Source organism: Globicephala melas, chromosome 15, assembly GCF_963455315.2.
Source record: "Globicephala melas chromosome 15, mGloMel1.2, whole genome shotgun sequence".
NCBI classification, from domain to species: domain Eukaryota; kingdom Metazoa; phylum Chordata; class Mammalia; order Artiodactyla; family Delphinidae; genus Globicephala; species Globicephala melas.
This window is the reverse complement of record NC_083328.1, coordinates 35,407,294-35,421,386: the sequence shown is the minus strand read 5'-3', so window position 1 is coordinate 35,421,386 and position 14,093 is coordinate 35,407,294. Positions and strand designations below refer to the sequence as shown.

Below are 14,093 nucleotides of genomic sequence, written 5' to 3'. Positions count from 1 at the left end.
CTGAGAGTAAGGCTGTGAGTATGTCATTGTTGGTTTGTGTTCTCTTTCTTACAGATTCAGAGGCTTTTCCAGCTGGGAGGACTCAATGCCTTGTCAGACACCTGGTCGTCAGCACCCAGCTCTCACTGACTTGGGCTGGACTGCATAGTGGTGGATGAGTCTTTGAGGAAGGGTCTGGGATTGGATTCCAGATTCTGGATCTTTGGGCAGGCAGTCAGATGCTTCCCTCTCCCCTCCCAGGATACGGGGGTGGGAGTGTGGGGAACAGAGCCCCTGGTCCCATGCTGGAGAGAACCATGATAAGGGTCAGCCCCTCTGGCCAACTGCTCTTCTCCAGACTCTTGGGGTTTTATTGACCCTCTGGAGCCAATGACAGGGGGATGGGGAGCAGCAAATACAGCCCTGCAAGCTCTGCCCCTCCCTGCCCAAGAAGGCAGGTGAGGCCAGAAGGGCACCACCAGGAGACAAGCCCTGGGGTCGCCCCTGTTGATGTAGTTCCAGTTGTCTGGTTCTTCCAGCAACACGAAGGCCTCGAAACGCGACGCCTGGGACCACCATCCTGATTTATTTGTCCCAGCGCTAACTCTGCCGTGGCTTCCTGGGAGCAGACTCCGGAGGGAGGGTGTCATGCATGCACGTGTACTGAACACGTGTTCTGGACCAGGATGCTGGAGAAACAAGGGTGAAAAAGGCATAGTCGTTCTTAGGGCTTGCAGCCCAGTATGGGGCCCCAGCGGTGGCTCCAAAGCTAATGGAGTTTGTATGGGGGGAGCTGACTGCTTCCTCTGTTAACGGCTGTGTCTTTCTGCTACATTGATTTTTATCCTCAACTTTTTGGTTCAAAAAATTTCAGGGCTTCCCTGGTGGCGCAGTGGTTGGGAGTCCGCCTGCCGAGGCAGGGGATGTGGGTTCGTGCCCCGGTCCGGGAGGATCCCACATGCCGCGGAGCAGCTGGGCCCGTGAGCCATGGCCGCTGGGCCTGCGTGTCCGGAGCCTGTGCCCTGCAGTGGGAGGGGCCGCAACGGTGAGAGGCCCGCGTACTGAAAAAAAAAAAAAAATTTCAAATTCACAGAAAATTTGAGAGCATAGTACAATGAACACTTATATACCCTTTACCTAGGTTCAGCAACAATTTACATTTCATGTTTGGTGATTCTCTCTCTCTCACACATGCACACACTTTTTTGTTTTTTTGAAGCATTTCGTAATAAATTGAAAGCATGTCAGATATCACTTCAAATACCCTAGCTATCCTAAATACTAAGAATGAGGATACAAGGATATTACTTTATTATTTATTTATTTAAATTTTATTTATTTATTTATTTTTGGCTGCCCCCACTCAGCTTGTCAGATCTTAATTACCCGACCAGGAATTGAACCCGGGCCCTCTGCAGTGAAAGCGCCGAGTCCTAACCACTGGACCGCCAGGGAATTCCCAAGGATATTATTTTAAATAATCACAGTAGTATTATCACACTCAGGAAATTTAATGTTGTTACAATACTACAAGCTTTCCATAATCAAATTCCCCAATTGTCCTGGTAATGTCTTTGATAGCTTTTTTTTGTCCCAATCCAGGATCCAATCAGAGATCCTGCATTGCCTTTAGTTGCCATATCTCTGTAGTCTCCTTTTATCTAGAACACTTTCACATTCCCCTCACCTTTTAAAATTCTTTCAAGACATTAATGTTTTTGAGGGCTTCCCTGGTGGCGTAGTGGTTAAGAATCCTCCTGCCAATGCAGGGGACACGGGTTCGAGCCCTGGCCCGGGAAAATCCCACATGCTGTGGAGCAACTAAGCCCGTGCGCCACAACTACTGAAGCCCGGGCGCCTAGAGCCCCGTACTCTGCAGCAAGGGAAGCCCACGCACCTCGACGAAGAGTAGCCCCCTGCTCGCTGCAACTAGAGGAAGCGCGCGTGCAGCAACAAAGACCCAAAGCAGCCAAAAATAAATAAATAAATATAAAAAATAAAGTGGGGACCGTGGTGAGGTCTCAGACCTGGAGGCTTGCTTCGTCAAGCCCTCTTATTAAAAAAAAAAAAAAAATGTTTTTGAAAAGTCCGTTCCAAGCACAGTGTCCCTCAATGTAGATTTGTGTGATTGTCTCCTCATTAGACTGAGGGTCCATTCACGCCTCCTTGAGATCTCTCCGTTGTAAAAGGCCATTTTTTTCTTTGTAATTAATATGGAACCTCGGTGTGTGGAAAGGTCTCGCTCCCTCACAATCTTTCACCCCATGGTGTTAGCCTTCATAGATGATCCTTTCCTAAATCAGTTGCTAGAGTGGTGGTTGCAAAATGGTGGTATTTCTATCACTTAGTTGGCATCATTTGCACATCCTGGATTAAACTTTGTGTGTTCCTCATGAAATGTTTGGCTTACAGATGTTTTGTTGGTAATACAATTACCCTTCAACGATGCTTACTCTGCTTTTTTTTTTTTTTAACTCTGTGCTTTATATCCATTATTCCCTAAAATCTCTGCAGTATCCCTTCAGTGCAGGATTCATCATCTCCATTTACAGCCGGGATTAGTGGCTTAGATACTTGCCCAGAGCCAGGGTTCAAACTCACTCTATTAACCACTTTGCAGTATTGTCTCCCTGCATGATGGTACTTTGTTATTTTACTATTCACCACTAACTGTAGATGTCACCTTTTCAGCGACCAACGAGGCTCAAAATGGGCCATGCTGACCATTCCCACAGGTCAGTGACAGCATTCTGTTGCCTGGCTGAACAAACATCCCCTCTGTATGACCAACCTGGGATCAAGGCTTCCAATTGGTCCATGGGCTTTATATCTTACAGAGTATTAAGTGTTTGGGGTTTAACAGCTGACAGCATCCAGTTTTCTGGATCCTGGTGAGAAAATAATACCCAAACCCAACAACTTCCCTAAAAAATGAATGAACCCAAATGCACTTTTATGGTGCAAATGTCAGATGTGTGAAATTCTCACGTTGGGCCAGAAGGGTTTTAACTGGGGTTTCTCTGGGACCAGGACCTGTACAAGATTCCGGAAGGCAGTCTCCCACTGCTGAGACAGAAATGATGAAATCGTGCAATGCCACAAAGCATCCTTCGTGTTCCTGGGATCTCTGACACTATCTTGTCTGGCCAGGAAACTCCTCTAAGCTAAGACTAAGGCAGCTACGACAGAATCGGGTAGGAAGTGGGGCTTTCCAGTCTACAGCAGGATATTTTGCAATTTCAGTGACACTTTTTGCAACAGGGGCAATTGTGAAGCAGGGACTTCTTGAAAGGCAGTGTTTTGTTGCCACTGAGGCCTTTCTAGGTCAAGAGAGGTTCACAGAGCTTCCATTTTTTGAGGTTCCAGTGATTTAAAATGAAGAAATGTGAAAATAGGATTATAGTCCTTGGGATGCATTTTAAATGTTTGATTTAACAAGTAAAATGGATTGTTGATGAACTCTTCTTTCTTGTACCTCTGTGACTATACCTCTGTAACCTTCAAAGCAGCTTTCAGTCCTGTACCTCTGTGCCTTTATTTGGGGACATGACAAATCTAAAACCAATGCAACTGCTGCAAAGGGTCCAACTTTTGCTCTCCTCCTAAGTGATGCACAGCTCAGACACCCGGATCTTTTCTCCATTCCTGGTCATCAGGGGTATCACTTTCTACCACATTCATTTTTTTATCATTTTGGGATTTTAAAATCAATATGTATTTTATAATAAAAAAGATAGTTTTTAAAAAGTATTTTATAATTAGCTTAGCTTCAAAGCTGATTTCAGTCCTGTCCCCGCAACCATCATGATAAAGGAGGTTTACTGTATTTGAATATAATACATGTCTCTTATTAAGAGAATGGAAAGACCTGTTGAGAAGATCGTGGAAGAGTTCCTGTGTTAACCTGGAACTGAAAATAATGGATCCCTCTGTGACCCAAACTCTCCCTCACCCACCAGTATATTGAATTTTAAGGGAGAAATCTGAGACTTTGAGAGGCTAACCATTCAAGTTCAAAGAGAATTTCCAGGCAATGAACTCCCTCTGAGAAACATACTGTAACTGTGGTCTCTGAGGGTGAACCAAATTCAGGGACAACCTCCGACCTCCTGAGCAGAATGGGAAAGCAGGGAGAGGAAGCCAACTTCCCAAAGTAGGTTGCGGTGGGTGGCTTTGACCTGTCCCAGGTGATGCAGTAGTGGTGTCAGAATAGGTCTCCAATCGGCTTACCAAATGAGAGCTTTGTTTGCACTATGGTAACCTTAAGCAAGAGCGTTTATAAGTTATAAAGTGCAGTACACATTATTCTGATTGTTAAACCTAGATGGAGGGTAAGTGGGTGTTCATTTTACTCTTTAAATTTTCCTATGTATTTAAACTTTTTTTTTTTGGTCTGTCCACATGGCATGCGGGATCTGGGATCTTAGTTTCCCCGACCAGGGATGGAACCTGTACCCCCTGCAGTGGAAGTGGGGTCTTAACCATGGACCGCCAGGTAAGTCCCAACATCTTACAATTTAAAAAATTGAAAAAAAATGTTTTGTTCTACCAGTGTTTATACGGACCCTATTAGGAGGCTCGCCTTGAGCATACAGTCCCTGACAGCCAAAGGCAACTGCTTTCCCTTCCCCGCACCCTTTGAGGTTCGGTTTACATAATCCTGCCCCCACTCCCAACTCCCACCTCCCACCCCTGGCAGAGCTGACCCCTCTTGCCTGGTGCTCCGGTCATTCCTGTTCACCACCTTGCATTGAAACTGTTTATGAGTTTGGAAGCTGCCTGGAGTGGTGAGGAGATATGGGAATCCAAGATCTAGGACCTGTGTGACCTGGGCAAATTACTCGACCTCTCTGAATTTGTTTTCCTGTCTGTCAAACGGGTCGTTTCTGGAATTCAATGAGATGATTGCAAGCGCGCCTGGCACCGTGGGAGAAGTGCCAGCTTCATTCTTTGGTGTCCAGCGCTTGGCACGTCGTGGGCGGTGTCTACAAAGGTGGACAGCAGATCCCTGCCCCTCACTGCCATCACCTCCAGGACCCCTTCCGCCCAAACCCCGCGCTTGGGGCAGGAGAGGTTTGTCTGCGGGAAGAACGGCCCCAGGATAAAGGGGAAGTGTCTGCGCAGGGCAGTGACAGGCGGGCAGGCGCTGGGGTGGAGACCCGCCCGGCGCACCATCCCTGCCGGGACCCCGTGGGGCCTGCCGGAGGGAGGGAAAAGTCCGAGATGCGCGACTCACCCCGGGGTCTGTACCCGCGGCGTCGGCGTTTGTGCGATGACTCTCTGAACTACGTCTCCCAGGAGGCTCCGGGAGTATGAAGAGCCAATCGGAGGGCGGGTGGGCGGGCCCTCCGGCACCTACGTCTACTAGGGGGCGCTGGGCTGAGCCGCCGTTGATAAGATTGGCAACCGCAATGGCCTATAGCTGCTTCCCGCCCGAGCGGCCGCACTCCAGGCGCTGAGAAGGAGCGGCCGAAGCTGCTGGTATCCCGGACACAGCGGGAAGTGGAGTCAGCGCGGCACGTGAAGACCCCAACTCGCGGTATTCGGCGCCACGGGGCTGCACTGGGGCCGTAGATCCCCAGTCTTCCGCCCCTGACAAGCCTATAGATCATTCATGTTTTACGGCGAATATTTACCGAGGGCCTACTGTGGACCTCTTACTGTGTCAACAGCGGCGAGGGTGGTCACGGCAGGCAGTATCCTTGCCACAAGGCGCTTATCTCCTGGGAAGGAGAGAGGTGGGTAAACGGTAATTTCCAGTCCTGGTAAGAGCTGTGAAATGGATCATTGAACCCAACACCAGCACTGCCGTCTTCTCGGTTTTCAAACGCTACCCCTAGGAACCCTAGAGTGCAGGTTCTTAAACTACTCTGTATCATGATTCTTTTTGAAAAATCTAGTGATATGTTTATGGACCATAAGGGTAGTGTTTTTTGTTTTGGGGGGTTTTGTTTGTTTTTTGGCAGCGCCACGCGTCTTGCGGTATCTTAGTTCCCCTACTAGGGACTGAGCCCAGCCCGGCAGTGAAAGCCCTGAGTTGCCAACCACTGGACCGCCAGGGAATTCCCTTTTGTTTGTTTTTCTTGTGTGTGTGTCCAGAAAAAAGCACATGCATCTATAGTTCTACAGTTTCGTATATCATTTCAGGGGGTTCATGGACTTTCTGAAGTCCACCTGGAGAAATCTAGCAGGGGTCTTTCGACAGACACTCTTCCCCCCAACCCCCCCCCCCCACGTCAGCTAGAGCAGCCCCTGCTTTTTATTTTATTTTTAAATTTATGTATTTATTTATTTTTGTCTGCCTTCAGTCTTCGTTGCTGCACACGGGCTTTCTCTAGTTGCATGGAGCGGGGTCTACTCTTCGTTGCGGTGCACGCACTTCTCATTGCAGTGGCTTCTCTTCGTTGTGGAGCATGGGCTCTAGGCGCACGGGCTGCAGTAGTTGTGGCATGCAGGCTCAGTAGTTGTTGCACACGGGCTTACTTGCTCCGTGGCATGTGGGAGCTTCCCAGACCAGGGGTGGAACACGTGTGCCCTGGCATTGGCAGGCAGGTTCTTAACCACTGTGCCACCAGGGAAGTCCAGCCCCTGCTTTTTAACTGTTTTACATATTTCACCCTCAAGAAAGATTTCCTTTGATCTAAATCTACTGCAGGAGAAAAAGAAAAAGAAGGAATACCCAAATAGACGGTCTAGCTGTAATTCTAGTTCCAACATTCTGTTTGTTTAAGTCCTTCCCATCAAGACTACTTTCTAGTCTCAGGTAAACATAACCAGACTGAATTCACCAGCATGGTGGTGTGAAGGGCACCTTCTCATTCAGATCTTTGTCATTCTTCTGGAACATTCCCCTGCCTACCACACTTGCCAATTAGTTTGAAACTGTAAACAGTTTTTTTTCTGTTTTGGCTGCCTGGCTTGCGGGATCTTAGTTCCCCCACCAGGGATTGAACCTGGGCTGGGCTGTGAAAGCGACATGCCATAACCACTGGACTGACAGGGAATTACCAGAAACTGTAAATAATTTAAATGGCTATCACCTGGGGACTGGCTTAGTAAGTTTTGGTGAATCCATCCTGTGTGCTGCGCTGCACCCCTTGAAAACAGTGCAGTGGATTTCCATGTGTTAATGTGCAAAGATGGTCAATATATATTATTAAATGAGAAGAGCACGTTTACCGTACACTGTGATAGTATAATCCCATGTTTGTAAATAATGGGAAAAATATTTTTTTAATTTAAATATCTGAAGATAGACTCAAGGAATAATGTGGCAACCTCTATAGAGTAGAATTGGAGGTGGGGGTTGTGCTTTTTACTCTATGTCCTCTATACATTTGTGTGGTTTTCAATGAGTAAACATTTTATGACACATGAAACATAGTCTGTGAATTTATTTTCAGTGTAAAATAATAAGGGAAAACAGAAAGTATACCAAGCTCAGTCTTAGAGGAAGACTTTCATGCTTTGCTCATTATTTTTATAATAAAAACTTTCCAAAAATCTCATTAACAGGAATATTTTTCACTGGAATGAAGAGGATTAGGAATGGTTTTTAAAAAGCAGTCTGTTTTGGGGCTTCCCTGGTGGCGCAGTGGTTGAGAGTCCGCCTGCCGATGCAGGGGACATGGATTCGTGCCCCGGTGCAGGAAAGATCCCACATGCTGCGGAGCGGCTGGGCCGGTGAGCCATGGCCACTGAGCCTGCATGTCCGGAGCCTGTGCTCCGCAACGGGAGAGGCCACAACAGTGAGAGGCCTGCGTACCACAAAAAAAAAACCCAAAAAACAAAAAAAACAGCAGTCTGTGTCCATAGAGAAACAAATATGTGAAGTCTTCAAGTAATATGTGAGGTTTGCCAATACTGAAGGAAACACAGAACAGACCTAATTCCAAAGTAAACAGACATACATACAACACTGCAGGCATCAAATTAATGCAGACACAAGAGTCTTTAACAAGAGCTTAAGGGCTTATGCCTTAACTCCCCTGAAGATATAGAGCAGAAGCTTACATTTTAAAAATATGGTTGAAATAAGCTAAAATGACTGAAAGGATATTTGCTCAGCAAAGCCTTAGTATCTGGACAAGTTCCTTCACGCACAGATTAGTATCAAAACTCAGGTGGCATTTCACCTGCTGTCCTATAGAGGATGCCCTCGCACATGGTCTCTGGGGCTGCAGCTGGAAGCACAGTAGACACCACCCCACTCCCATCCCTACCCACAGTACAAGCCTCCACCAAAGCCAGCAGCTGGAAACAATTCTTAATGCTGCAAGAAGTAGGAGAAAATGACTATGTGAGTCAAAGCTAAAATTGGACATCAAAGACCACAGAAAAGTATCTTCCAAGGCGGATGTGATGGTGGAGGTGGGTGGGGGTATCAAAATACCAAAAGTCATGCCTTTGGAACTGCAATGAATGATAACATATATTGAGCACTTTATATATACCAAGTGTCATGTGAGTGCTTTATATGCCTTCATAGCACAGGCTCTGGTGTCAGACTGCCTGAGTGAGAATAATGTCCCTACAGTTAAGCAGCTGTGTGACACTAGACAAGTCATGTACCTACTTAATTCAGCCTTGACAAAGAAGGAAATTGTGTTACATGCTACAGCATGGATAAATCTTGAAAACATTGTGCTAAGTGAAATAAGCCAAAAACAAAGAGACACATATTTCATGATTTCACCTATGTGAGGTACCTAGAATATAGTCAAACTCATAGAGACAGAAAATAGAGTAGTGATTACCAGGGGCTGGGAGCAGAGGGTAATGGGGGGTTATTAATAGGTAGAGTTTCAGTTTGGGATGATGAAAAAGTTCTGGAGATGGATGGTGGTTATGGTTATACAACAATGTGAATGCATGTAATGCCACTGAATTGTACCCTTAACAATAGTTAAAATGGTAAAATTTATGTTATGTATATTTTACCACCCCCCCCAAAAAAACTTGAAAAATGCACATACCCTTTGCTTCAGTTATTCCATTTCGAGGATTCTATTCTAAAGAAATTATTGAATGTACACAAAAGTTGCATTATAAGATGTTCATTGCAAAATTGTTCATTAAAGCAAGAATTGGAAACAACCTGAATGTCCATCAACAGAAGAAATAGTAATTATGTTACACCAATACTGTGCCATACTGTGCAGCTGTTAAGAGTAAGAAAGGCCTATTCATCTAGATTCAGAGATTTCAGAGGCACACTGTGAAGTTAAAAAAGTCTGGGAAAATATTATATATGTAGCATTATAAATACATCTAATGAATACATATACATATGTAAACACATCAGAAGGAGACCGGTAGGATGTACAACCGTTACCTATAAAAAAGGGAGCAGAAGTGAAGCGAGGGGGTGATGGAAAAATTTCCTCATTTTCTTTGTATCTATCTCTATTCTTTGATTCTTGTACCATGACCATTCATGTATTACTGTTGTTCTGGTTATCTTTTGCTGCATAACACCAAAACTTAGTGTAAAAACAATCTTTTTATTATTATAGCTCATGATTTTGTGGTTGGGATTTTGATCAGGGCACAGCAGGGACAACTTATGTCTGCCCCATGACCGGAGCTTCAGCTAGGGTGACTCAGATGTCTGGGGATCACTGGAATGGCTGTAATCGACTGGGGTTGTGTGTCTGAGGCATCAGTACTGGCTGTCTGCAGGTGATTCTTGGGTTCTTCTCCCTGTTGTGTCTGCTGGGACTGGAATGTTGAAAATGGCTTCTTCACTCCTGTGTCTGGTGCCTGGGCTAGGATGGCTGGAACAGCTGGAGATGACTAGGCATCTCTCTCCATGCCTCCATAGCTTGGGCTTCCTCGAAGCATGACAGTCTTAAGGTAACCAGACTTTCTAGATGGTGGCTGGTGTTCCCAGAGCTAGCATTCCAAGAGGCCCCAGATGGCAGCTTCAAGACTTCTTATGAAGTCCCAGAAAGTTACTTCCAGTTCATTCTATAGCCTAAGCAAGTCACTACAGCCAGCCTAGATTCGGGGGAAGAGGATTTGACACCCCCTGTCAATAGGAGAAGTAATCATGAAGTTGAAGCCACTTTTTAGCTTACTACACTTAGACTCTTAACAGGAAATTCAACCTGACCCATGATTTATAGTAACCTTCATTGAAACAGAGCACACCCACCTCTCACATGTCTTTCATCGGTCATTACAAATGTAGAGCCTCTTGGGAAATCCTCTGCCAGTCCTATTGCTTCCTTCCAAGTTTCCTATTAATTCTTCAAATTAATGTTGAGATCAGTGGTTCTCAATTTTGGCTGCACATTAAATCATCTGGGGAGCTGTAAAGAATCCTGATGTCCAGATGCCAAATACATCAGAATCTCTAGGGGGTGGTAACCAGGTGCTATAGTCTGAATGTTTATGTCTCTTCAAAATTCATATGCTGAAATCCTAATGCTTGATGTGATGGTATTAAGAGGTGGGACCGGGACTTCCCTGGTGGCGCAGTGGTTGAGAGTCCGCCTGCCGATGCTGGGGACGCGGGTTCGTGCCCCGGTCCGGGAAGATCCCACATGCCGCGGAGCGGCTGGTCCCGTGAGCCATGGCCGCTGAGCCTGCGCGTCCGGAGCCTGTGCTCCGCAACGGGAGAGGCCACAACAGTGAGAGGCCCGTACCGCCAAAAAAAGAAAAAAGAGGTTGGGCCTTTGGGAGTTGCTGAGGTCATGGGGGTGGAGCCCTCATTAATGAGATTAATCCTCTTATAAAAGAGACCCCGCAGAGCTCCCTACCCCTGTCACCATTTGAGGACACAGAGGTTGGCAGTCTGCAACCTGGAAGAGGACACTCCCTTGACCATACTGGCATCCTGATCTTGGACTGCCAGCTTCCAGAATGGTGGGAAATTTCTGTTGTTTCTAAGCTACCAAGGATTGGAAGCTCTAATAGACTTAAGACACACCAGGCATCAGAGAGTTTTTTTAAAGCTCCCCAGGTGATTCCAATGTGCACATGACTGGGAAGCACTGGTCTAGGTTATAACTATTCCAGTACCAGTAGTTTCCAGAAGCAGCGCCTTAGCACGTCAGCCAGTGATCATTGTTGGCAAAGCAGTGGATCGGCTGTGTGGACCTGGTCATGGAATTGCAGGAAGCCTTGAGAAGCCTTGACTGGTGGTAAAAGGCTGGGTCCTCCCTTTCCAGGGATGACTCCTGTTCCCCATGGAGCCCCGCTTTGACTTTACAATTAAGGAGGTGGCATCTTTCACCCCCTTGCTACAGCCAGCTGCAAGGATGAAACAACTTGTGAGCAGGTTCTGCCTGTGCTCGTCTGATTTTTACCCTGTAAGTCCTTTGCTCATGGGCCTTGTTGAACAAAATGGCTCTAAGGACAGAAAACAGCACTTTGGGGAATAACATAAATCCTACAAGCTGCCTGTTTACTTCCCAGGGGAAGCTCTACCGCATTGGAGTTGCCTGATACACTGCCAGGGATTTTGGCAAACCCTGAGTTTCTGGGAGAAGAACACAGAGTGGAGCATTTGGGAGGAAGACTCAGGTTAGTGGCTCATTTTTCTGCCAGCAAGTTCTTGAAAAAAAAAATACAAAGGTTCAAGGCATACTCCCAGCATCTCAGAGCATACAGAACCGACAGGAAGACCTGTCAGGGCCAAGGCCCCAGGTCTCTCCCTGCCCCTTGTGTTCTCCTGCGCCTTCGCCTTAGCAGAACCTACAACTTTCTTCCTGTCCTTTCTGACAGAAAGTTTTTCTTGAGGCTGGAGTGCAAGCCCTGCTTCAAACCAACAGCGAGATTGCCTGGGATAACCTTGCTAGTCATGCCATTATGCCTCTTTCCTTGGAGGTGGATATATTTTTAATGAACTAGTTCAAATACACAGAACATAAATACCTATGTAACCACACTCATAATTAATGTTATGATGTCTATATTTGCTTGACTTTGTTATTTCTATTTTATAAGAAACAACGCATCTCTGGACCATCTACTTGTATTGCTGGCAGGGTAGTCCGATGTCTTTCATGGCCTTCTAGAGCGAGTTCTCCTAGCCAACAAGATGGAAGCTGCAAGGCCTTTTACCACCTTGCCTTGGTCATTGTTGGGGGCTCTCTAGCATTTGGAGGACCCTGAGAGGAACATCTTAGAGGAGGAGTGCCACCTTGTCCAGGGTGAACTGTATTTCTGGGGAGTTAAGGCAATGGAAGTATGCCCCACACCAGACCAACGTGAGGGTCGCTAGTTCTTTGCTGCTGCCTTTCACTCTCCCTCCCCCTTAGGAGGAGCCCTAGTTAATATAAAATGCAAAATAGGGATGGATAGGCCTCTACTGGGGCCACTTGGTATGGTCTCACCTTTATGAAAGGCCTCAAGTTTTAATTTATTTTTTCTTGGCCTCGCAGCATGTGGGATTTTAGTTCCCCTACCAGGGATCAAACCTCCACCCTTTGCACTGGAAACGTGGAGCTTTAACCACTGGACCTCCAGGGAAGTCCCAGGGCCTCAAGTTTTAGATTTTTGAAGTTATCTCTAGTAGAACACCCGAGTTGTATTCTTGTGTTGAGTGTTAAAGATGCTAAATGCAAATATGTAAAATATATCACAATTTTAATAATATTTTAATTTTTTAGGAGCCTTAAAAATGTGGGAATAGGCTTTGCTAGACCTCCGGGAGGTCTTGACAACTGGAAAAGACAGGACAGAGGCTAACCTATATCATTCTGGGGAGAATTTCCCTCGTTCCAGTTGTTCAAATGCCCAGATTTAGGGGCTGAGTAAACTGATTATAAGTGCTAAGGAGAGGCCAATAGCTGAGCTTCCCTTCCCACCCCGTTCTACATCTTTACAGGAGACTTGAGAGGAAGCTGGGAGCCAAGCCTGGAGGCTTAAGTCTGAGCTTTGGGTGTTTCTGAGATTATTCTACCCAGATCACTAGGCTAGAAATGTCAGAGGATTTCACAGTGGGTACTCATTTCAGAATTAAAGATCATGCGGGACTTCCCTGATGGTCCAGTAGCTAAGGCTCTGTGCTCCCAGTGCAGGGGGCCTGGGTTCAATCCCTGGTCAGGGAACTAGATCCTGCATGCTGCAACTAAGGCCCAGCACAGCCAAATAAGTAAATATATATTTTTTAAAAAAAGAATTAGAGATCATGAAGTTTCCTGGAGGGCCCATAGGATGTTTTTTTGGGAATGTGAAAATGACTAGGTAAGCAGGGCTAAGTGTACTGTATCTCACTCCCTACCATACTGTGAGCCCCTTGGAGGTGGATTCACCAGTCTATTCCTTGACTTCCTTGATTTTAGCCTATACAATATCCTCAATACACTGTGAAAGAATTACTGCAGATTCTGGAAAGTCACAATTGAAAAAAAAATCTTAAAGTGGCCCCTGCAGGATTTCTCTAATTTCAAGAGACAAAAAAACATGGCATCTTAAGGAGAGGACTGTCTCAGCTAGAGAAAGGGATGAGCCTCTCCTAGGTCCTTTAGTATCCTATTTTTACTGCCAGCTTTAATAGTTAGGCAGTGATTAACAATTGCTATATAAAATCCATACAGGGAGTTCCCTAGTGGTCCAGTGGTTAGGACTCTGTGCTTTCACTGCTGAGGGCCTGGGTTTGATCCCAGGTCAGGGAACTAAGATCCCACAAGCCACATGGCCCATCCAAAAAAAAAAAAGATCCATACAGTAGTTTTTTTTTGTTGTTTGTTTTTAAAACCTCTTAGCAAGGGAAGAGGAAGCCAAAAAACAAAACAAAACAAAAAAACAGAAGGCAGAATTGGGAAGCAACTTAAACTCCTCCATCTCACTTCCCCTTCACACAGCACCAAAGATGCTTCCAAAGATATAAAAATACTTGAGAGGTCCAAGACTATTCTAGATTTTGTCCTATAGATAGAACACTTGTTTTCTAGGGCTTTGGGGGATAATTAACACACTTTATTAAATATAAGTCCACAGGAAAACCAAAATGAACTTTTCAAAGAAGAAATAGAATGAATCTCATTTTCTAATCAATGCGGTAAAAAAAATTTTTTTTAGAGGAGAACTTTCTTGACCAGCTTGACCAGTTGACCAACTCTTGGCTTAAAGAGGAAATAATAAAAACTGCAATGATGGGAATT

General features: G+C 45.7%; 1 protein-coding gene across 12 annotated transcripts in view; it reads left to right on the top strand.

Annotated features, from left to right (window-relative positions):
- The window catches only part of ZNF263 (zinc finger protein 263), a 51,235-nt gene that overhangs the window by 23,042 nt on the left and 14,100 nt on the right, over positions 1–14,093 (top strand). For 6 of the 12 annotated variants that reach the window (XM_060285283.1, XM_060285273.1, XM_060285272.1 and 3 more), the window contains 2 exons: positions 55–5,717; positions 11,401–11,508. The gene's annotated coding sequence lies outside the window, so the exon portion shown is untranslated. The remainder of the gene's footprint in view (positions 1–54; positions 5,718–11,400; positions 11,509–14,093) is intronic. The other 6 variants (XM_060285282.1, XM_060285278.1, XM_060285280.1 and 3 more) reach the window with 6 other exon arrangements.